This window comes from Triturus cristatus, chromosome 11 (genome assembly GCF_964204655.1).
Source record: "Triturus cristatus chromosome 11, aTriCri1.1, whole genome shotgun sequence".
In the NCBI taxonomy this organism is placed as follows: Eukaryota; Metazoa; Chordata; class Amphibia; order Caudata; family Salamandridae; genus Triturus; species Triturus cristatus.
The window spans coordinates 506,860,523-506,883,181 of record NC_140594.1 but is presented as its reverse complement, the minus strand read 5'-3'; positions in this window follow the sequence as shown (position 1 = coordinate 506,883,181).

Below are 22,659 nucleotides of genomic sequence, written 5' to 3'. Positions count from 1 at the left end.
TATTTTTTTTTTGTTAAGAAATAACTGGTATTTTAATCTAGTTCTGACAATACGACCATGGGAATCTATCAACATTGTTCATTATCAATATAAGTGTCTGTAATGTAGTTTCAAGAGAGGTACATGTGAGATTTTACTGTGGGTTTGAAACAACTGGATTTTAGTATTATAGGGTGTACCCCATTGCTGGTTGGAACTCTATGCATTTGAGCAAAGTATTCAAGCATATGATCATGCGGACAAACCTTTGTTTTGTAAAATATTATTTTCTTAACCACAGCAATGAAATGGTATCCACACACACATTCATGTGTTTTATTTTGCATATATGAATACAAAATCCGGCCCACAATGTTATGTACCTTACCAAACTCGATATCTTGATTTCCATTGGTCTAGATGTATTATTTATGGATTTATCCAATTAATATTGGTGAGATTGTTTTAAATAATGTATTTATTATTGTTACCTATTTATTATAATATTAGCGTTATTTTGCACATGTGAAAGAAAAAAACACTTTCATAGTATGTTTTCTATGTCCTTTGGGAGCACGTGACACTAGTAGGTGGTATTTAAAAAAGCTATGGTATACGCATTTCTCCATGTGATCAAGGCTGCTGCGTCAGTCGAAACACGTAATGACATATTAAGTGAGCAATAAACATCCTGACATTCCAACTAAGAGGAGTTCGTGCTGGTTCTTTTCATCGCTCGTGGGGAAGTTGGAAGGCAGCAATTCAGTCATTCATATATATATATATATATATATATATAGAGTAAGGGTAGAGTATAGTGTGAACATGGCCTGAGGTCAAAATGCGTCATGCAGTGACTCCAATAAATTTGGAATTATCTCTACTTTTCATCTTCGTCTTATGTTGAATGGTGACTTCATGTGTGTTTGTGAATCTTTGCTGAATACACCCCCTTGGTGGCCATTCCACCTCCCATGAGGTCAGGGCGATCCCTTGCAGAGGGAGCTATATATATATACTGAGGAAGGCTGCTGTGACAGCCGATACGCGTTTCTGTGTTGCCGGGTCGGAGGAGATCTCATGGAATAAAAGTGCCTTTGATACCCAGCACTCCTCGTGTGCGTGCTCTCTTCTTCGTGGAGTAGGGTTGTTTGTGATATATATATATATATATATATATATATATATATATATATATATATATATATATATATATATATATATATATATATATATATATATATATATATATATATATATATATATATATATATATATATATATCCAAAAGCAAGCTTTGATGAAACAAAGACGCCGCACTCTTCCTGAGTCTTTGAAGTTTAAAGTTTTATTTTCTCTTCACCTACGCGTTTCGAACTATGGCAGTTCTTGGTCACGGTAGTATACATGAGTCCCTTCTCACTTTCATTATTTATACCAATTCACCACTATTTCCCGCAATGAGGCATTGTGGGTATGGTAGTACTTTATACACAAAATGTATGGAATACATTTAGGATTTGCGTCGAGTCTGAGTGACTGTGTGGGCACCTATGTCAAAGGTTAATATCGGGTCCTCAGTGGCAAGTTTGTCTATTTGATGAGCTGACATACCAAAAAGACACTTCTAGTAAATGTAAATGTCTGATTTTTTGCGTTTAGTCGTTACTCGTTGAAAAAATCATTGCCAGGTCGACAGAGGATATCGGCAAAACAAATAACGAAGCACCAAATCCAAGAAAAGCGGCTATAACAAGCAGATAATTACCTTCAAGGGGCAACTGGTAGAGCGCCGGCGTGGAGGCGTCGGAGGACACAATCACGACCGGGAGTCTCCCAGGTAAGCTTGAACAACCCCTCGGGTATTATCCGCATATCGTGCTGTAGCGAGTGTGTTTGCTTGCCATAATTACTAAAATTACGGAGCAGAGTACTAATGCGCTAAAGACACACTTTCCTGATAAAAGTAGTTATCTGTGACAAGAACGTCAGTGGGGGTGTGAGAACACATCCCCATCTCTTCACAAACAGTAGCATAAGAAACCTTCAATAACAGCCACAGTGAATTGGACACAAAAAAAGACATTTTCACTGAACAAATAGCATTTAAATAATAATTGAACTCATAATCAACGCAAAATGGAACAAAGGGCGGCTAAACGAATGGAGAAAGCTGAAAGCATGTTCACTAAACAAACACCTACCGCCTCAACTTCAAATACCAAAACAACTGAGCCAAATACCGCCACAATGTCATTGAAACAATTATTTCTACAAATGGAAAAGTTACTTAGGAAAGAGATTTCACGTAGTTGGGAAATAATTACACTGGAAAAGTATGTGGAAGTGGGAAGAGTGCCCCGTGGGTTACGTATATTCACTCTTCCAAACCATCCTGACACCAGCCCCGAAATGCTTGATGAATGGGGGAAAAACAACATGGACTGTTCACGTACAATGATGCTCATCATCATTAAGTACGCCAAAAAGAATGTTGATGAATTGCACATCAAAATAGAGGAAATTGAGCAACAGATCAAAACGCAATGGCAAGATGAAGAAAGCATAAAAAAGTTAAGAATGCAAATGGACAAAAATCTGGACAAACATGAGCGTGAAATCCAAGAAAGAAAACAAAGAAAATTTAGGAGAGATGAGTGCGACTATGAAAATGGTACCATCTTTATATTTGCTAAAAGATTTGAAATCTTAAAACAACAAACAGAAAGCAAAAAAGCCAATGTGTCGGAATCTCCCTGTACTACACCAAGTGAAACAGAATCAGACCTAAGTGAAGGAGAACAGCAGTCAACAGTTACCAGAAAGTTTTCTTTTTTAGAAGAAATGAAATTACTTTATCAGGAACAACAAAATCCGAGAACCAGAGGCAGAGGACAAGGCAGAGGACGCACAAGGGGACGAGGAAGGAGCCAATTCGGAAAACCAAACCACGGCGAAAAACAAGAAGAAGCAGAAAAACAAAAATACCATTTACGAAACCGAACAGTGATAAGAAAATAAATAAATCTACAAAAACAGATCCCAATTTAATAATCAACTTATCGAATTACAACTTGACGCAAGCAGAACGTACATTATTGAATAAAGGCTTAACATTCTGCCCTGAAAAACATCATGATGCAATCGAAACCCGAATCGATATGTACAAGTATATTCGAAAATTAAAACTAAAGAAATTCTTTGCAAAAATACCTAAACAACTCAAAGCTTGTGAACTGGATACAAATCCAACTTCAAGTGAATCACAAGGAGGATACATCATTGCTGAAACATCAGCTTTAAGAACTGCCTACGACCTTGCCCATGAAACTACTCAATCAGAAACAACAGACATTCAAGCATTAGAAGAAATGGGAATAAGTACAGACAATCATCCACGGACTGAATTTAAGAATAAATCAAAATTCTGTCCATCGCTACATCCGGGGAACCGAATTGACACATTCCAAGACCTAGTTGTGGCAGAGCTAGAAGTCTTGGAAAACACAATCAACTCCAAAAAAGAGAATCTATCCTTAGAAGAGCGTCAAGCATTACAGGCATTAAGAACCAACAATGCTATAGAAATAAAGCCTGCGGATAAAGGCGGAAACATTGTTATCCTCAATAAACAAGCATATATAGAGGAAGCAAATCGCCAACTAAACAACGAAAACAACTACACACTTCTATCCTCCAATCCCATTCCAATGATGACTAGACACATACACATTCGTTTAAATGAATGGTATGAAGATGGCCTATTAAGTGCAGAAGAAAAGAATTTTTTAACGGTAACTAATCCAGTAACACCCACGATATATTTTTTACCGAAAGTCCACAAGACCCTGCACAAACCCCCTGGCCGACCCATAATATCCAGCTGTGGGTCATTATATGAGAAGATAGCTGATTATGTTGACCATTTCTTGCTACCGATAGTCCCAACTTTAAACTCTTACATCAGAGATACCGGTGACTTCTTGAGAATCCTAATGGAAACAGAATAGCAACCTGACTACCTACTGGCAACAATTGATGTTGTCTCATTATATACTTCCATTAATCATGAGATAGGATTGACAGCCACAGCTTACTTCCTGAAACAAAGACCTATTGGGGACCTGCAACACACCAATATGTTAATGGAAATGATCCAACTTTGCCTACGAAACAATGTCTTCCTGTTCGACAAAAAGATGTACTCTCAAAAGTGCGGTACAGCCATGGGAGTTTCTTTTTCTCCAAGCTATGCGAATCTCACCATGGGTTGGTGGGAGAAACGCATAGCTTGGAGGGAGGAAAATGAACCATATACTACGGACGTAGTATTATGGCTACGCTTCATTGATGACCTCTTCCTAATATGGAAGGGGAAGAAGGAAAAACTGGAGGAGTTCATCACAATATTGAATCATAATGAGGTAGGCCTAAAATTCACTTTCAATATACAATCAACTGAGATTGAGTTTTTGGACACAAAAATCTACATCAAATCGAATAAGATACAGTCAACAGTCTTTAGGAAAGCAACATCCACAAACAGTGTCCTTCACGGATCTAGCTTTCATCCACAATCCTTAAAGCAAAGTATTCCGTATGGTGAGTTCCTACGGATGAAAAGGAATTGCTCTGAGCCAGAAGAGATGGAGAGAAAATTTCTGGACACTAGACAAAGATTTGCCTCACGAGGATACAAACACAGTGACATCACACGTGGAGAAAACAAAGCCAGACAAAAAACAAGAACACTGACTCTCACAGTAAGAAAGAAAGTAACAGAAACCACCGAAGAAAGACCTCGACTGATTTTAACTTACTCAAAGGAGAGCTACAATATTCGAAAAATTCTGTCAAAATATTGGAACATCATAAAAAAGGATCCTGACATTGGACCGACGATTGGAAGTCATCCATTAATATCGTACAGGAAGGCATCGTCACTTCAAGACACACTGGTGAACAGCCACTTCGAAAACAGAACAACAAAATCTTGGCTTGAAGTAAGACAACAAGGATTTACAAAATGCATGACATGCAAAGCGTGTAAAATAGGCAAAAATCTAAAATCTCTCAAAGACTCACGAGATCGAACATTCACAATTCAAAATAAGATTACCTGTGATACCCAATTTGTAGTCTATTTGATCGAATGTTTTTGTGGAAAAAGATACATTGGATCAACAATATGCCCGCTGAAAAAGCGCATCCTTGAACATATACGCGCAATCCAAAACAATGACATGACATATGCAATGACTAAACACCTACAGAGTCACGTTGGAAAAAATTGGCAGGATATCAAGTACTCGGGCATTGCATGTATCAAAGAACATGAAAGAGGCGGGAACAGAACTCAAAAATTGAGACGATTAGAATCAAAACTAATCATCCGTTTCAAAACTAGAATCCCTGGAGGATTGAACGGAGATGATGAACTTTATGTACATTTGTAAAGAACTTCATGAACAATTGATTTCATATTTCAGATAAAGCCAGCTTTCCTTGCAACATTTTGGAATTGATAGAGTGAAATTTAAATGCAAACGAGTTCACTAAGATTATAATTTTTGTATATAATAATGGATTACTGTCGTTGTCAGGCGTGCCGTGTGGTCATCTTTTGTCAAAATAAGGAAATAGAGGCTTAAAAATGGCACTCAGCCATAATGTCTGTTTTAATTAATTTTTCCAGCTACTCTGACATTATACACGTAAGCTCTCGTGTATATGAATTGCGACTAAACGCAAAAAATCAGACATTTACTATAAGTGTCTTTTTGGTATGTCAGCTCATCAAATAGACAAACTTGCCACTGAGGACCCGATATTAACCTTTGACATAGGTGCCCACACAGTCACTCAGACTCGACGCAAATCCTAAATGTATTCCATACATTTTGTGTATAAAGTACTACCATACCCACAATGCCTCATTGCGGGAAATAGTGGTGAATTGGTATAAATAATGAAAGTGAGAAGGGACTCATGTATACTACCGTGACCAAGAACTGCCATAGTTCGAAACGCGTAGGTGAAGAGAAAATAAAACTTTAAACTTCAAAGACTCAGGAAGAGTGCGGCGTCTTTGTTTCATCAAAGCTTGCTTTTGGATACATATGCGAGGCTGTCCTTACCTCGCCACCGGCACCAGCTATACAGTGCTCCTCCCACAGGGACAATTTGTTGGACTCATATATATATATATATATATATATTACCTACTGGTGGCTGCCAGTAGGTAGTTATAGTTAGGACCTAGTTACTATAGGAAAATTGCAACATTCTATTCACAATAACTTTGGTGCCGATTGACAAATCTTCGCGAAATTTTCAAAACTAATTCTTTGTTGAGATCAGCTCCTATGTTGAAAGTTTGGGGGTGATTTGTCAAGGGGGGGGCCGAAAAAAAGGGGGGTCCCAAAACGTGTTTTCTCCATGTTAATTTACATAGGAAACTTTAGACAAGGCTACAGGTCGAATGGGTGAACGGAATTACCCCAAATTTGGCAGGGAGAAGTGTCTTGGTCTAGAAAGCACACTTTTGTTTATTTGGTGTAAATTCATTCAGTAGTTTTTGAGGAATATCAAAATTTACGAATATCGAGATTTGGGAATTCTATTTTACGAGCACAAGCTTGTTGCTGATTGGCTGCGAGCGGTGTGAGCAGTTGCAACTAGTAAGTGTTGGCCGCCATATTGTGATTACGTTGAAGCGAGTAAGGTGAAAAAAGGGGGGGAAAAGTGGGAAATAGGAGGGTAGGAGCACTGCAACCTTTGTGGGGTGCTTAGGGTGTGCTATCGAGGGGGTGCGAAGAGAAGTATTTACCCATTACCCCTACCGGTGTGTAAGTGGTGGGCTATGGAAATTAAGTGAGGTATTGGGTAGAGTCTGATGCGGGTAAGGTGAGCTGGTGCGGGACTTGGGGATTAAAGCGTGAGTCCACATTGTGTGTCTTATGCTTTGAAGTTATGTGCCGTGGCCGCTGCAGTACAGTTGTGGAAGTAGTGTCCGGATGTGTTTATAACTACTAGGACGAACTACTGATCCGTACTGGTATGAAAGTCCTGGGGTACAGAATATATGTGAGGTATTGTCTAGAGTCTCATGCTGCTAAGCTGAGCTGCTGCCAGTGTCGGGGATTAAAGCGTGAGCCCAAGCTGTGTGTCATATGCTGTGAAGTCACGTGCTCTGGCCGATGTGCCACATCTGTGCAAGTAGTGTCAGCATGCAGTTATAGGTACTTGGATGAACTTTTGTTTAGAACATTGTAGCTTGTGTATGGTGCTTAGGTGGTGTTGTATAGTGCGAAGGTAAATCAACATGGTATTTGTAGAGCACAAACTACTCACCCCAATGGGTGAGTAGAGCTGGGGATCAAAGCGAGAGGTCTATGCTGCAAAGTGAGATGGTCTGGACGCTGCACCTCAGCTGTGTGGAGAATACATTTTGGCGAGGGTGCAGGAGTTGGCGTTATATGGCCCTAAAATAGGGGGCCTAAGTTGTAAGTTATATGGTGGCTCTAAAAATAGCCCTTGTGTTCATTAGTTGGAGCTACATATAAGTGAGGATGCACAGCTTCAAGTTATTCAGAAAAACTCGGTTTCCCTGATCTGTGAAGTGTACTCCATCACTTCTGTATATATCCGCCCTATCAAAACGTATGTTGTTGTTGTATATGGACCCCATTTTGTGGTCTCTGAGGTATGCAGAGACGGCTTTGTTGACTTATTTCCGAGATTTTTCAAATCTGAGGACAAAATTGTTTGGATCATTTCCACTTCCGTCTTTGGCATATATTGTAATATACAAAGACAGTTTGAGGCTAAAGTAACATCAATTATCCAAAGGTGTCCTTCATAAGCATTTCCAAATCTACCCCAGTCAATGTGCCTAGGTCGTTTCCACCACAGTGCACAATCATGAGGTCAGGTTGTTGGAGATGCAAACAGGTTTTAACCAAAGGCAACAATTGGTGCAACTTCGATCCTCTCTGTCCAAACCATTTAATGTCCACATTTTGTAAACCTAGGTCTAAGTCAATACGCCTCTGTTCTGCATACCTCTTGCACCAGAAAACATAGCTATGTCCTACGATCCACAATAGCATTTTGAAGTTATGGCTGGAAGGTATGGAAAGATGTCTGTAGTTCATGCAGTTCCTTCGTAGAATAAGAGATGTGTTTAAAGATGGGGAACTAGTTTCTTTTTGCATACAAAATAGTACCTGATTGGGAGATGAAAAGCATTGTCTTTTAAAAGTAGGGTGCACATTCGTTTTGTGGAAAAGTATGTTTGTGATTGGTTAAGAAAAAGCAGTTTGCACGTACATATTATAGTACATAGTATCGGATAATATTTGCTCAACTCAACCACACCTGCTACGTGCATTTGGAAGGCACTGTTCGAACTTAAAACAATCGTGAACTTTTAACCTGTACGTGCCGTTAAATGGTTGGGAAAATGTTGCAAAAAAATATCGTTAGGTTTAAAAAAATTGATGAACTTTTAACTTCCACTTGTTGTAGAATGTTCTAGAAAGTGTGTTGATAGAATACGTTGCCTTTCTGACTTCGATGTGTACTTGAATATTAAAAAAACTATTTATATGGAAAAGTAAAAGCCAGTAATAGAGAGAATTTTTGAAAGCTAAAAGAATCAAGGAACTATTGTAATTTGTTCTTGATTACCTAATGGCGTTCGTCAGTTGGTAGTTATCACTGTTAACGGTCTGAAAGTGTGGTGTTGCTCAGAGTGGTATGGTGGTGCTATGATATGGTGCTACACTCGGGTATGAAACCAAGAGTCTAAACCGCGAGGTCATTGCTGTAAAGTGATGTGGTCTGGTGTTTGTAGCATAAGTGTGCAAGTAGTGTTAGTAGGCACTTATACCATACAGGGAGTGGGAAGGAAACTACTGACCGCTACTGTGTGTTGATAGTATATCGGAAGCGGGAAGCGAAGTAGTTACATCTACCGGTGTGAAGACTTGGGGAAGAAACCCAGCTGATTGCTGTAAAGTGATGGGCTCTGGGTGGTGTAGGATACTAGCCGCTGTAGTAGAAGTGTGTAAGTAGTGTTAGTATGCGTTTATAGTATATAGGAAGTGGGAAGCGAACCACTCATCCCTACTGGTGTGAAGACTCAGGGATTAAACCGTGAGCCTAAATTGTGAGCTCATTGCTGTAAAGTGATGTGCTTTGGGCGCTGTAGCATACTTGTGGAAGAAGTGTTAGTTTATGTTTATATAATATAGAGAGTGGAAAGCGAAAGTCTTACCCCTCCCGGTGTCAAGACTAATGGATGAAACAATGATCTCATTGCTGTAAAGTCATGTGCTCTGTGTAGTATTCCATTGTAAGTCATAGTAGAATGTTAGTATGTAATTCTACTAGAATCTAAGGGGCATATTATCAAGGAATGGCGTTAAAATGATTGTCGCTTTAGCGGCAGTAAACTGCCGCTAAAACGGCGATAATGGGCTTGAAAATATTCCGTAGAGAATTCCAATAGAAGCCCATGTTAACACGAGAACATGGGCTTCTATTGGAATTCTCTACGGCATATTATCAAGCCCATTATGGCAATCGCGCAAGGAGGCCGCACCCGACGCGATTTTGACAAAATATATTTATCATAATATAAGTTTATTACAGTTAGAAATATATAAATGTTTAAAATAATTTAGATTTTCGCATGCTCTCATATACTGTTTAAAGTTATTTAGATATACTTTTGAGACAAAACAATGGCGTACCTGGTGCGATACTATACATCTGTGATGTAACACAGGGCGTGGCAGCGTGTTCTCGTCAAATACGCAACGCGCAGCAGGCGCGACCCCATACGTACATGACGTAATGCGTGGCTTGGTACTGCGTACCCGTCGGATACCAAATAGTACCTGGGGTGACTTTATGCGTATATGATGTTACGTGGGACGCGGTGCCACGAACTCGTTGGATACGAAATGCGCATCATTTACGAGTTTAGCAATATGGCGGATAGGATTCGTGTGGTGATGGAGCTTGGTACGCTACCGGTATGGGAGTGCAGATTTCTCCCAAAAAAATGAAAAATATACATATTTTTTGGGGAAGATATAAAACATTACATGATTTTAAAGTTAAAAACAAGAAGTATAATAGAATTCCAAAATATTTAGAAATATAATAGAAAAAATATAGGTTTTATAAACATTAAAATATGAAATTAACATTTAAAACATCTTCGAAATTCACTGAAAAAACCATAGGTTTTACAGACGTTATAGTTAGGAATTAGCATTTAAAAAAACCTTAGAAATTCACTAAAAAAACCATAGGTTTCAGGGACGTTATAGTTAGTTGAACATTTGACTCATATAAAACCAGAGAAATTCACCTGTTATAGTTAGTTGAGCTAACTATAACTCGCGCACCCGCAATGCACTGCTGATGATTTCACATATTACATCACTCATGACATGGTCAGTGACATCACTGGTGACATCACTCATGACATCATCCACGTAACAATCTGATGCACATACTGATGCTCTAATATAAACTTTGATACACCCATTCTAAAATGCTGACTACTATTTTTGAAACCATACACAAAAGAATGCCATATACTACATATACTACATAGCACTCACTATTTCCTAGGTCTACACACACATCCAGTCACATATACATGTAGTTACTCATCAATAGAGTCACACGCTGCCACTCATCCATAGAGTTACTCACACGCCAAGTCAATAATGCAAAGAATGAATCACATACCCATTTAATCACGTATACAGTTATTCACACCAACTTCATTATTTTTAGACATACCACATCACTTATTTATACAGATACTAATACATATTTACTGTCTTATACAATCACTGATAGAAGCAGACACTAATTTATACACCCACTCTTGAAATAACTTAGTCTCACGTATACTCATTTATATACTCCAACACTCACATATAGTGGCTTAAAACATATGTAGTTAGTCACAGATGTACCACTGAGACATTTATTCACGCACCAACACACCCATAGACACACTAACTCACCCATACAGCCCTTTCCAGATGCACTTTTTAATCCATACAACCACTGAATCACCCACTCAGACATCTATGCACAGACTCATACAGCCACCCACCCACACAGACACTCAGGGACCCAAACAGATACTCAGACAACAAATCAATAACCTATAGGCACTCATGTAGGTATTCAGCAACCCATGCAGTTGCTTACACACCAATGGAGAGACTAATACAGACTTTTACACAGTTTAGTCACTAACCCATGCATTCAGTAAGACACGTTCAATCACTCACTTATACAGTCAGTCACATACATACGAAATAATTCCTTTAGGCACTTGTAAATGCATTCATTCATCAATACACCTTGGCATATATATATAAAACATATTTAAATTTTATAGAAACACACATTCACTGGATGATGTCATGAGTGATGTCATGAGTGATGTCATTTGAGATGTCATCAGTGATGTCATCAGTGATGTCACTGACCATGTAATGAGTGATGTAATATGTGACATCATCAGCAGTGCATTGCGGGCGCGCGAGTTATAGTTAGCTCAACTAGCTATAACAGGCAAATTTCACTGGGTTTATATGAGTCAAGTGTTCAACTAACTATAACGTCCCTGAAACCTATGTTTTTTTGTGAATATATATATATATATTCTATTACTTATTGAAACATTGTATTTATTGATTATACTGTTATTTTTAGGTTATTGTTTTAAATACTTTTCTTAAAATGCTATATAATAATTTGATATACTTATTTTTTTTTTACTATATTCAGTTCCATAATATTTATGACACAATAATTTGGTAGTTTACATTGAAAGTATGTAAACTCAATATTTTTACAAATAATATTTTTGATACAATATTCTGGTATCTCATTATTATTGTTTTCAATATTCTGTCATACAACGTGGGTCATGTAACTGGGGTCATGGTGAGGAGATAGAGTAAAACCCTTCCACACAAGGAATTAATTTTAAAAAATCTATAGTTTACACTACAAAGTTAATCACCTTTGATGTATAAACAAAGCTCTTCCATGAGTATCAACAGTTGTTCAGACCACTAAGGGGCAATGGGCACACTTTAGCTCATATTAGAGAATACCCCTCATACCACACTACTTAGAAGAGCTTGTAGTTCAGATTCTTCCTGATATGTGAACACCATCAGCCTCAATAATTCATGAAAACAGTCTAGGATCTCAGGCTCAACAATAATTTGGACCTAATTTTTTAACGAATACATTTGTATTGAAACAACATTCTCAAAGAAATGTAGGGTGTTCTGTAATGAGTTGTTAATGTTATATTGATTCTCTGCATCCTTCTTGGTGAATCTGTATATCCCACACCTGGAAATCTTATCTGATTCTGGTGTAGCAGCTGAGAAAATGGGCAACTATAGCAAGAGAACTACAGCAAGGAGGGGGGGATTTCTGGAGAACACCTTGTAGTGTCCACAACACAAGGATTCTGCACCTCCAATGCTTTGATTTTGGGTATAATTGTGGTCAAACTAATTAATCCAGTTCCGTGTAAGTGATTTTTTCATTTGAACAGAAATGCCTACTCATTCACAATGTTGTAAATTACAGAGAGAATGGGAGCGATTATAGCAGCTTGTTGGCCATCATCGAGCAAGACGAAGAGCCCCCCTCTGCTGTCAGCCATCTTAAAATCCGTACTTCTTGTGGGTTAGAACCCTGATTGAAGGGCACAAAGAAGCTGGTTTTGAGAGAAAAGTGAGTTTCCAAAATGTTATTAATATTCCCTTGGTTCCTAGTGTCATTATAAGCAGTCAGATTGCGACACCACATAAAAGAGTCACTAAGAGTACCACATGGAAGAGAATAAACCTGGGGAAGTGGAGACTACAATCATGGAAGGCAACAACTTCCAGAGTCAGTTTCAATACACATTGGCCATGCCACCTAAGGACCAGGACTGAAATCCCAGGTCAGGCATAGCAATGTAAGTAGCCATTGGACTGTGAAGACTGTCTCAGGCAACATCACTTGTTTTGACTCTTTCACTTGATGCTATAATTTGCATCTGTATGTCTGGTCTCTCCCCTTTGTTATATTAACCCTTTATCGGTTTACTTGGTTTCCCTCCTCACTGTATTTTTCCTTATTTTTTACTTGGACTGATTACTAGTGTTCATCTCAGTTGTAGATTTTCACAGACTACTGACTTCCTTTGCAATTAGCCTTGACTATTTGGAACCTGCTTTTGTATGTTTTTTCGGCTTTGACAACTAGGACTCTGCAGAGAGAGTACCACCTCTAAAGAGCGAAGGTGGGATTAGCTGTTCTGTCCTCAATCCTCATTACAAGGGTTGTAATAGAGATCCAGAAATGATTCTCTAATATTACAAACCATCCTCAACTTTAAAATCATAGTTGCTTTTTGAGAATGAGCAAAAACTGGTATATCTTAACATTTCCGTTGCTTTTTAGCAAAAGTAATACATTGTGTTTTATTTTTCGATAGAAACACTATTATAACTGTACTTAATGATTGAAAAAAATCTCTTTGTAAAGTCAGTAAGAGACAATTGCATTATTCATAAATACTACCAAAATTGTGTTATTGTCATTAATCTTATGTATCCAGACAAATACGGGCATTTCTTGAGTTTAATTGATGTTAATCTGTAAATTTGTTCAGTGTTGTTTTATTTGCCAGTCCCCTAAATATTAATCTTGATTAAAATTCAATTATTCCTAAATATAGTAGCTGAGAAACTGGTATACAAATGTTTCATTTTCCTGGTTAATATTGTTTTTTTCCAACAGTTTCCTATATTCTTCCATTATTATTTTCCAGCGTGGTGCATTCCTTCGGGTGTGAGGGTGTTGCCCCACTAATATTTTTGGCCCCCTGATGCCCCTATTAAAAATGAATACGTTTAAAATATGTAAAACAGTTGTCCTTTTTTTTAACCTGCCCATGGCAGTTACCTTTCAGCTGTGGGCTCGTTGCCTTGTCAGAGTCAGGATTCAGAAAATGCGGGGCTGGAGGGGTGGGGCTTAGTAATATTAACAGCTGACTCGCTCAGACTGACATTTTGCTCACTCAGCACCTGGGCCCAAAGTGCATGTCGGGTTGCACGGCTGCCTTTCTCTGTCCAACCGGACATGCATTCTACAGGCCTCTCCAACATTTACCATTAGGGAGCCGGGGAAAAACACAACCACAGCTCCCCGGTCTCCTAACCAGTGGCAAGGTTGCCTGCTCAACCCTATCCTAATGCTGCTTTCATACTGTGTTGATAACATGACAGCATGGGAGCACTGTATTGATTGACTGAAGAGAGGCAGTAACTAGTCCTCCCCTTCTGGCAATCAGTCTTCTCTTTTAGTTTTAACTACAATTCCCGGCACCACGGTGATTGTTTTTGCAGTGCGACTGCATCCAATTAATAAAGACAGATTCGATAGAAGCTCTTAGAGGACAAAAGAGCCTGATGGATGTGACTGTCACTGTGTGACAGCGTGGGTACACAATACACCAAAAGAGCTGTCCCCGACTCCGAGTTAAGACTTTGGGGCTCATTATGATGGCAGGAGGACAACGGTCCCCCTGCCATCGTTGCGGTTCTGGGACCCCCCGCCAGTAAAGAGGCGGTCCCGCTGGGGGAATTAGGATGTGCCCACCACTATGGCAGGCGCATCCAGGGGCCTGATCATTGCGGACGCTGCTACTGGCTGCAGCACCGTTCGCAATGCCAAAATGCCACGTAGTGCATTTCCATGCACAACTTGGCAGGCACCGTGTTCCATGCACAACGTGGCAGGCACCACACGGTGCCTGCCACCTTGTGCATGGAAATGTGGGGGGGGTACCATGGGTACCCCCCAGTGCACATACACCCTCTCCCCACACAGAGGGGGCCCGCAATGGGCCCCCAAACCTAGCCTCCGCCAGCCTTTGCCATGGAAAGGCTGGCTGACAGCAGCATTGTAATCTGGCGGGCAGTGCCTGCTATGCACCGCCACAATTTTACCCATGCTGACCGCTCCGCCAGGCAATCGTGACAATTGCCTGTGGCGGAAGCGTGGAGGGCGGTCTTTGTGACCGCCGCAGTCACAAAGCGGTTCCCTCGGCCATCCTAATGTGGCGGGGGAAATGGGAGTCAGATTGTGGAGGGACCGCCACCGTCCTTCCACCATCATAATGACCCCCTTTGTTCGGTTCATGCTTTCTTTCATGCTATAAAAAATATGCTTGTTTTTTGTCTCCGCTTTTACCTAACCATTCCCTCCACAGAGCTCAGAAATAAGTTCCTCGTGTGTCGGACAGCCTGCCAGTTTGTGAGTGACCGGCTTACATGGTGAACAGGAGCCTTGTTTGAATTTGTAGCTTTTGTATGGCTTCAGACTTTGATCCTAGTTTGCGGTTTCATTGTGTGTTGTCCCCTCCCCACTGGAAGCAGCTTTGTTTTAGTTTATTTTTTAATATATATTTTATTGGTATGAGCCACATGCTGCACTTTCATCTCTTTCACACAGAATCATTTGCAAAAGATGTGCCACTTTCTGGTGAGTTTCCTCCATATGTGTCTTGCTCTCCTCTTGATTGTTCTGCACCTTGCAGTTCTCCCCAGATAGGAGAAGAGGGGATCACAGTAGCATATAGCTGAGCCTCTGTAGCTGAAGGGGAGGACAAGGGAATGCTCAACACCCCTCTGGAGCCCTCCGTTAACTGCTCATCATATCTACCACCGAACATTCCTCCAGCAATCATCAAGTGAGTGTAAATCTAGCCACCAGGCTCCTCCGGTATCTCACCTTGTTGGGCAGAGGCAATATAAATGCCCTTTTCAGTGCCACCAACACCACCTCAGTCTTCAAGACAGTGCTGTGTTCTTGCGTTACCAATGTATTTGTTTGCTTGATAATGTTTCCTTTTCCAGAGTAGGCCTGAATGCCTGTTACCCTTTGGTTCAGAAAGCATTGTTACCTTGTGGCATTTGATATGTTAGGAGCCCTAGGTTCTGTCATTGTCATGGGTAGTCACTACCACATATTCTTTTCTCTCTTCCTGCGCCTCAAGGGGAATTGGTTTGCGGTGTGTGCAGGTGAAATAATGCCACTGTTCCTACCTGTAATATTGATTCACAAGTCTTTATAATGCATGTGAGCTTTGCCAGAAAAAAGTTGAAGTGTGAAAGTCCAAAGTGTGGTAGTACAAAGTTTTTGCTGCAATATTTTCTTTTAAAGTTAGTGACATTTATTAACAGTTGAATTCCAGACCTCACATATGCATCTTGGCATGAAAGAGCTCTGGCAGATGGCAGGTTCTTTTTTAATTAACGTCTGTTTTATGGATAACTGGTTTGTGGTGATATTATCATACAACAGTTTGGAACGTGCAGCCAAAGTAAAAGAAACAAGAAGCGGAAAAATTAGTTTGTGGAACAGGTAACAATAAAGTAGCTCAGTGAAATAGTGTGCTGCGCCTCACCACTTTGAAAGTTCACCACCTGCCACTGTTATCCTCAGTGCGTCCAATGCCTTGTTTGGTTTATTCCTGACCTGTAGGCCCTCCGGCCAAGTTACCACACCATTCCTTAAGGTGTGCCATTTATATGGGTTGTAATTCAAGTACCTAAGGCAGATATGATTATTGCAAACAATAATGGGCTTATCTGACATTCATCCAGTGTCATTTTGGATGGCAACATGAGTTAGCAGAACATATTTATACTGTCCCTGAAACCAATTAGCAAATTGGCTCAGCTTCGATGTATATTGTGCTAATTGTTCATATGGCCTTTTCTGTGATTTTTCTGCAAAAGCCATTTGTTTCATTACTGCCCAATAAAAACGCTATTGGGTGCAATCAATTGCTGTTTTGATAACATTGGCAAGAACAATAGCCATTGCTGTCATTATAGTTTACACATGATAGGATACTTTCCATCTAATATAAATAAATTGTGCATTTTGCCTATTAATTAGAAATGGCATAATGCATGGTATTGCTTTAGCATTACACTATTTATACATCATTGTATCTTAACTTATTAAAGACATTGCTGTCCACAAATTCTATTGGATATATATGAGATAAAGTACCCGCTGCTGTACATTATAAGGATATTGCAAGTAATTGAGAAGTTTGATGACCATATAAAGGAATGCGGCCAAAGGCCATGTTCCTTTATAAAGCCATAGAGCTATAAGAAAATCCTAGGTGTCTTGTTCTTTCATCTTCATTGTAAACAACGCAAAGAAAACAGAATTTGTACTGAAAAAATCAAATACAAGAGTAAGCAGTAAGTATTTTTTTAGTAAGATATTAGGATCAGTTTAATATAAAACAGGTTAAACTGTTGTGGCTCTGATTCTCTCATTTATGTAAGGACGCATAACATGGAAAAAATAAAAATTTTGCTATAAATATCTCCTTTCTGCTGATCACTATTTCTTTTTTGAAAACACATCAGAGGAAAGAAAAACCAGTTCCTGTTTTCCTTGTTTAAAGTGCATCTGCAATTATGCTCCATTAACTGCCTTTCACCTTGGTTGCTAACCCTGGCAGCAGGCATTGTGTCATCAGAAATTCTTTGTGCCATGTGACTGGCTGTGAATTAAACATACGGGTCATCAATTTTATGAGTAGTTCTGACATTTTTATAATTACTAGGTTTGAAGGTAAACCAGCAGATTGTGTCCAAACAATCATAAATCTCCACGATTCTGGTACATCCATTAAGGTACCATTTAGAAGTTTCCAATTGGTAAAATGGGTCACTGTCAGTCAGAGGCGTAGCTAGAGCTTGTGGCGCCCGGGGCTATCCCTCAGATTGCCGCCCCTGGAGAGGGGGGGGATGCTGGGGAAAAAGGATGGCGAGCACTTGAAAGAGGTCCGAGAGACACATAGTATTGCCGCTAATAGTTACCTCGATCATGCAAATTACATGCACATACATAACGCGGTCCAAGGCTACACAGTTGAATAGACCGTGTCTGGCAGTACAAAAGAGAACACACAGACTGCATGATCCATCTGGGGACTCAGAAAAACCGCATGTGCCATCCTTCAGAGAGCTGCGTAAACAATTACCTGGTAATCCCCTCAGCACAATGCAAACATGCACATACATGACACTGTTCAGGGATCCATCATCTACAGCTGACATTAAATGACCATACATCATGGTCCCCCCATTAAAGCAGTGGGGACCTGCACAAACGTAATGTGGTCTGGGGACCCAAAACCAACGTAACAGTGTCAAAGCCTGCGATTCTTTGTCTTTCAAAAACAGCAAATTAATTATTCACAGGAAATGACTCACTGTGTGCCCTTAGAACTAAACGCAGCACAAAGGGGTCAGTCAGCTGCACCTTGCCAACACAGACCAGATACAAAGCCCACTCTGGTGGCCCAAAGGCAACAACCAGGGGTCGCACCCTGTCATTACTTCTAAGCACTAGCAACCAACTCCTGGGAATGAAAAAACGTGTGCTCCTGGGACCCAAAAACAGCTTTTAATAGTGCATCTCTCCTTCATAGCAGCCTCAGAACACACATGGTGCACAGCCTGCCCGGGGGCCCAAAGCTAAAAAACAGTGAGGGGCGACACATTATCATCACAATCCTCAAACACAGCTGTAGGGGCCATGGGAGCATGTTCAACTCTATCCAAGGCCCAGGACAAACTGCTCCAGCGCTGCGGCACTTCTTGAAAATTCATAAGAAACCAGAAACATTACATTTTTCTGCAATTTTGTTTTCACATTACTTTCATGGTAACCAACAGTGTTAAAAGTCTACAAGAACAGTAAAATGATAATAATGTGTCAAGTAAAGAACTGCAAGGCTTGCACACGTCCCAGCTTGTCATTCTTTCAAACACCTTGACTTCTATGACCAAAAGAAATTGACAGAGCCACCGGTCGACTAACTCCTCGCCTTGGATAAAAATACACTCCAAAATCCAAAAGGTTGTGTGAATTAATTTTGCATTAACTACTGCTCAGGATGATGTATAGATAGCCATTTGGTTGCTACTCGGGGTTTTAGCCTGTCTGTTACATTAGTAGATGTGCCAGTAAAAGTCTAGGTAAGCTTCTATTTGTGAATCGCCAGGACTCAGACTGAAACAACCATGCAGCCACTGAAAGACACCAACCAGGGCACAATTCCGGGTTGCACAGCGTCCACCCATTATTTTCACAGGGTGAACGCCGTCCACCCTGCCAAGGAGTTGGCCCCACAGAAATATGCTGAACTTGTCCAGGTGTCATTTTCAGACTCCTAGACACGTTCAGCAGCACCTGCACATTGTCTGCTTTTCATTCCCAGCAGCAACGTGCAGGCAGCGAGGTTTTTTTTTCTTCATATTTATCTCCAGCTGGACCAATGATAAAGGGCAAGTTAAGGGGCCTTTAGGCCTCCTTTTGATCGAGTGGCCTGGAACTTCACATTTAAATGTAAATACAATGGAGGGAAACAAAAGCACACAGCTGGTTATCTCTTCACAGGTACTTAAGAGAGGCATGCTTTTGACTTTGTTAGGCCCCTTTATGTATGTGCATGAACTGTAAGTATCTCAGATGTGTTGGTCGGTCCCAGTATTTACACACAATTTAAATAGCACTATTTTACTTTATTTTATAATGCTACACATCCCTATGCAGTGTCAGAGCGATTTACATAACATACAGATTTAAAACAAATCATGCAAGCGTGTAAATCAGTGTACAAGATGTGTTGCATGAGTCAGTGAGGGTTAAAAGTTTCAGCAGTCACATATCCTAAATAGTTCACTGTGCTATATTAAAAGGCTTACTATGAATGAACTGCAAGTAACAAAAGGATCGGTGTTCAAAGCAGTATCCTTACTAGCTACATTAAAAAAAATCTGTCATCTGCATATTACATGATGTGCTTTGCAGGCATATTAACCTTCTATACTACTATTCTAGCCTACAACAAGTCAGGACTATTGGCGTTGTCAATGGTTATTAGTTGCATAAGATAACTAAGCTGCAACTATGGCTTGTTACATATAATATTGAAAAAGCTTCCACTTAAAGCCCTGGTGATAATACCACAATGTTGCTGCGCTTGCATTTCAAAAAGAGAGCAGCAGGGCACAATGGGGCTTCAAGACACTGAGACATTCAGATGCAGGGCCGGCTTTAGTGCTGGTAGCGCCCTGTGCGACAATGTTTGTTGGCGCCCCCCCCCCAATGTCCACCACGGATTCTCTTACTAGCACCCTTTAACAGTCTCCATGACCACACTCTCTCAGTTACATTGAATTAGTTATATAGCGCCACTCATACCAGTGTATGGTGTCAGAGCACTTTGCATCACACACACATTACACAGAGACAATCAATCATACGTGTTTTAAATCAGAGTATTGGAAATGTTTACATAAGCCAAAGGACTAAAAGTGTTAGGAGTCACGTGTCATCCACACTGGTAGGCAGTATAGTTTAAGAGTGCTTGGTGTGGAGAAGCACAAACTCAGAGTCGTTAAAGAAACAGCATAGTTGGAAGTTTTCTTTAATAATAAGAATCGATTTCTAGTCAAATTAACCCTTTACGCAACATTAATCAATGTTCTAATGTATGCTTTGCAGTGTGTATGCAGTTCTGTGATGAAAGTTAATATCTCACTGTTGAATATTAGGACTTTAAGTTATAAATTGCAAGTAACAAAAGGATGTCTCTTTTAAAAGCAGTAACCTGCTGATGTGTTCACATTATATGCACTCTGAAATCAACTTGGTACACGTTCTTTGCAGCAGGCATATTAACCCTCTGCACTAACTCCACAGAGGTCAAAACCTCAACTATAAAAAACACTGATGTCTCTCCAGGAAGATAATTAATCAGACGAGTTATCTTGACATTTTTGTGAGGCCTGGCAATTGCCGGAGGAAAGAAATGCTGCAGCAGGTGCTTCAAAAACATAATAAACTTGCAAACACAGCGCCCCCAGGAAGCCAGCACCCGGTGCAGTGGCACCGGTCGCACCGCCCTATAGCCGGCCCTGTTCGGATGATCATGAAAAACGCTCATTTTCCAGTTCACAATGGCCTAGGGTGGGCCAGGGCAATCCTTGGGTGGGCCTGGCCCAGCCTCTAGAACCGGGCCTGGTCATAGGTATGATGTTACTTCTTGTATCACATAGCTGGATGCAATGACAGAAACAGCAAAATACAAGTCAGGCGGCACACTATGCTAAACAGATATTTTTAGGGTAAGTGTTTTAAAGCCACGCCCTTAATTACATCGGCCACCCCCCTTTGAGAGACCCCCCCCCCTAGTTTTTTCATCCCACTTAAAGCCCTGTTGGAAAACTCTTCTCTTACCTCACTCGTGACTTGCTCCAGGGTCTCTATGGCAGGCAGGGGCGAGGTTGGTTCGAACTTCTTTCAATTAGCCGCCAGACCTGTCTCCAGAGCCATCAAATTACCCAGATATCAGCACTGCCACTGACTGCCCCCAGGCCAGAATGAGCGCGAGAGCGCGTAGCGTGAAGCGTGTGACGCATCACTGTTACGTCGTTCTCATCGCGAGGGCAGGGCTGGCCAAATAAATCATGTTTTTTTAATGTTGCCCAGGGCCGTCATTGGTAGCGCTTGCGCTACAAGATTGATTGACGGCCCTGGAGGCTGGTCAGTGCTAAGTGCGCTCAGCGCACACTTTCAAACTGGGACGCGCGCGCGGCACTGGTGACCGGTTGCGGCCGCGGCAGCCGTTATAATTTATTTGGGGACACAGTGTACCCAAATAAATTATAAAGGCCGCCGCGGCCGCAACGGGCGACCAGTGCCGCGCGCCCACCCCCAAAATTGTGCCGCCTGGGGCGGACCGCCACCCCCCGCCCCACCCCCTAGCTATGCCTGTGCTGTCAGTAGTGAGTCTTAACTTATCCAGATGATACACAATCGGTCGTTAAAGCATGCTGATCCTGATTAAAATTGGGCGAGTAACACAGACAATTAGTTTAAAGTCTAGCAAGTAAATGATGCCAAAAATAACATAGTTATGAAAGGCATAATTTCTATGCAGTGTTAATTTTAACGTCTTTTTTCGTGTTTAACAGCCCTGTATCTGATATTGTCAAGCTTCTGTCTGATGGTTTAGAACAAGGACCCATACAGCTATACCTACAGTACTGTGGTGGCACATTCCATGTTATACATAACTGATGATGTCTGAATGAGAACGCAGGTGCAAGTCAAGAGATAAATACTATTCTGTGCCGCTGACTTCAGGAAAAACAACACACATTATAATGGAATGAATGGTTGAATTAATAGCAGCCACTGCTGATCAATGTGCCACTCTAGACAGAGACCACATGCTAATCAGGTTTGGCCGTGCTGAAATATAAATTTCCCAACCCAAACTGGAGGTCGGATCCCTTCCCGATAGGAATACAAGCAACCCAGGACCAGTTTTGACGTAACATACTTAGGCCTCATCAGTGACATATAACTTGAGTCCTGCGGCATAACAAGCAAAGAACCCACATCTGGATTTACCGGTAGCGAAGCCAGATTCACAAAGGTAACTTACACTGTTGAGTAATTTTAAACTTTTGAGTAAGTTTACTGCTTTTTCATACTCCCAAACTACACCTTTATAGA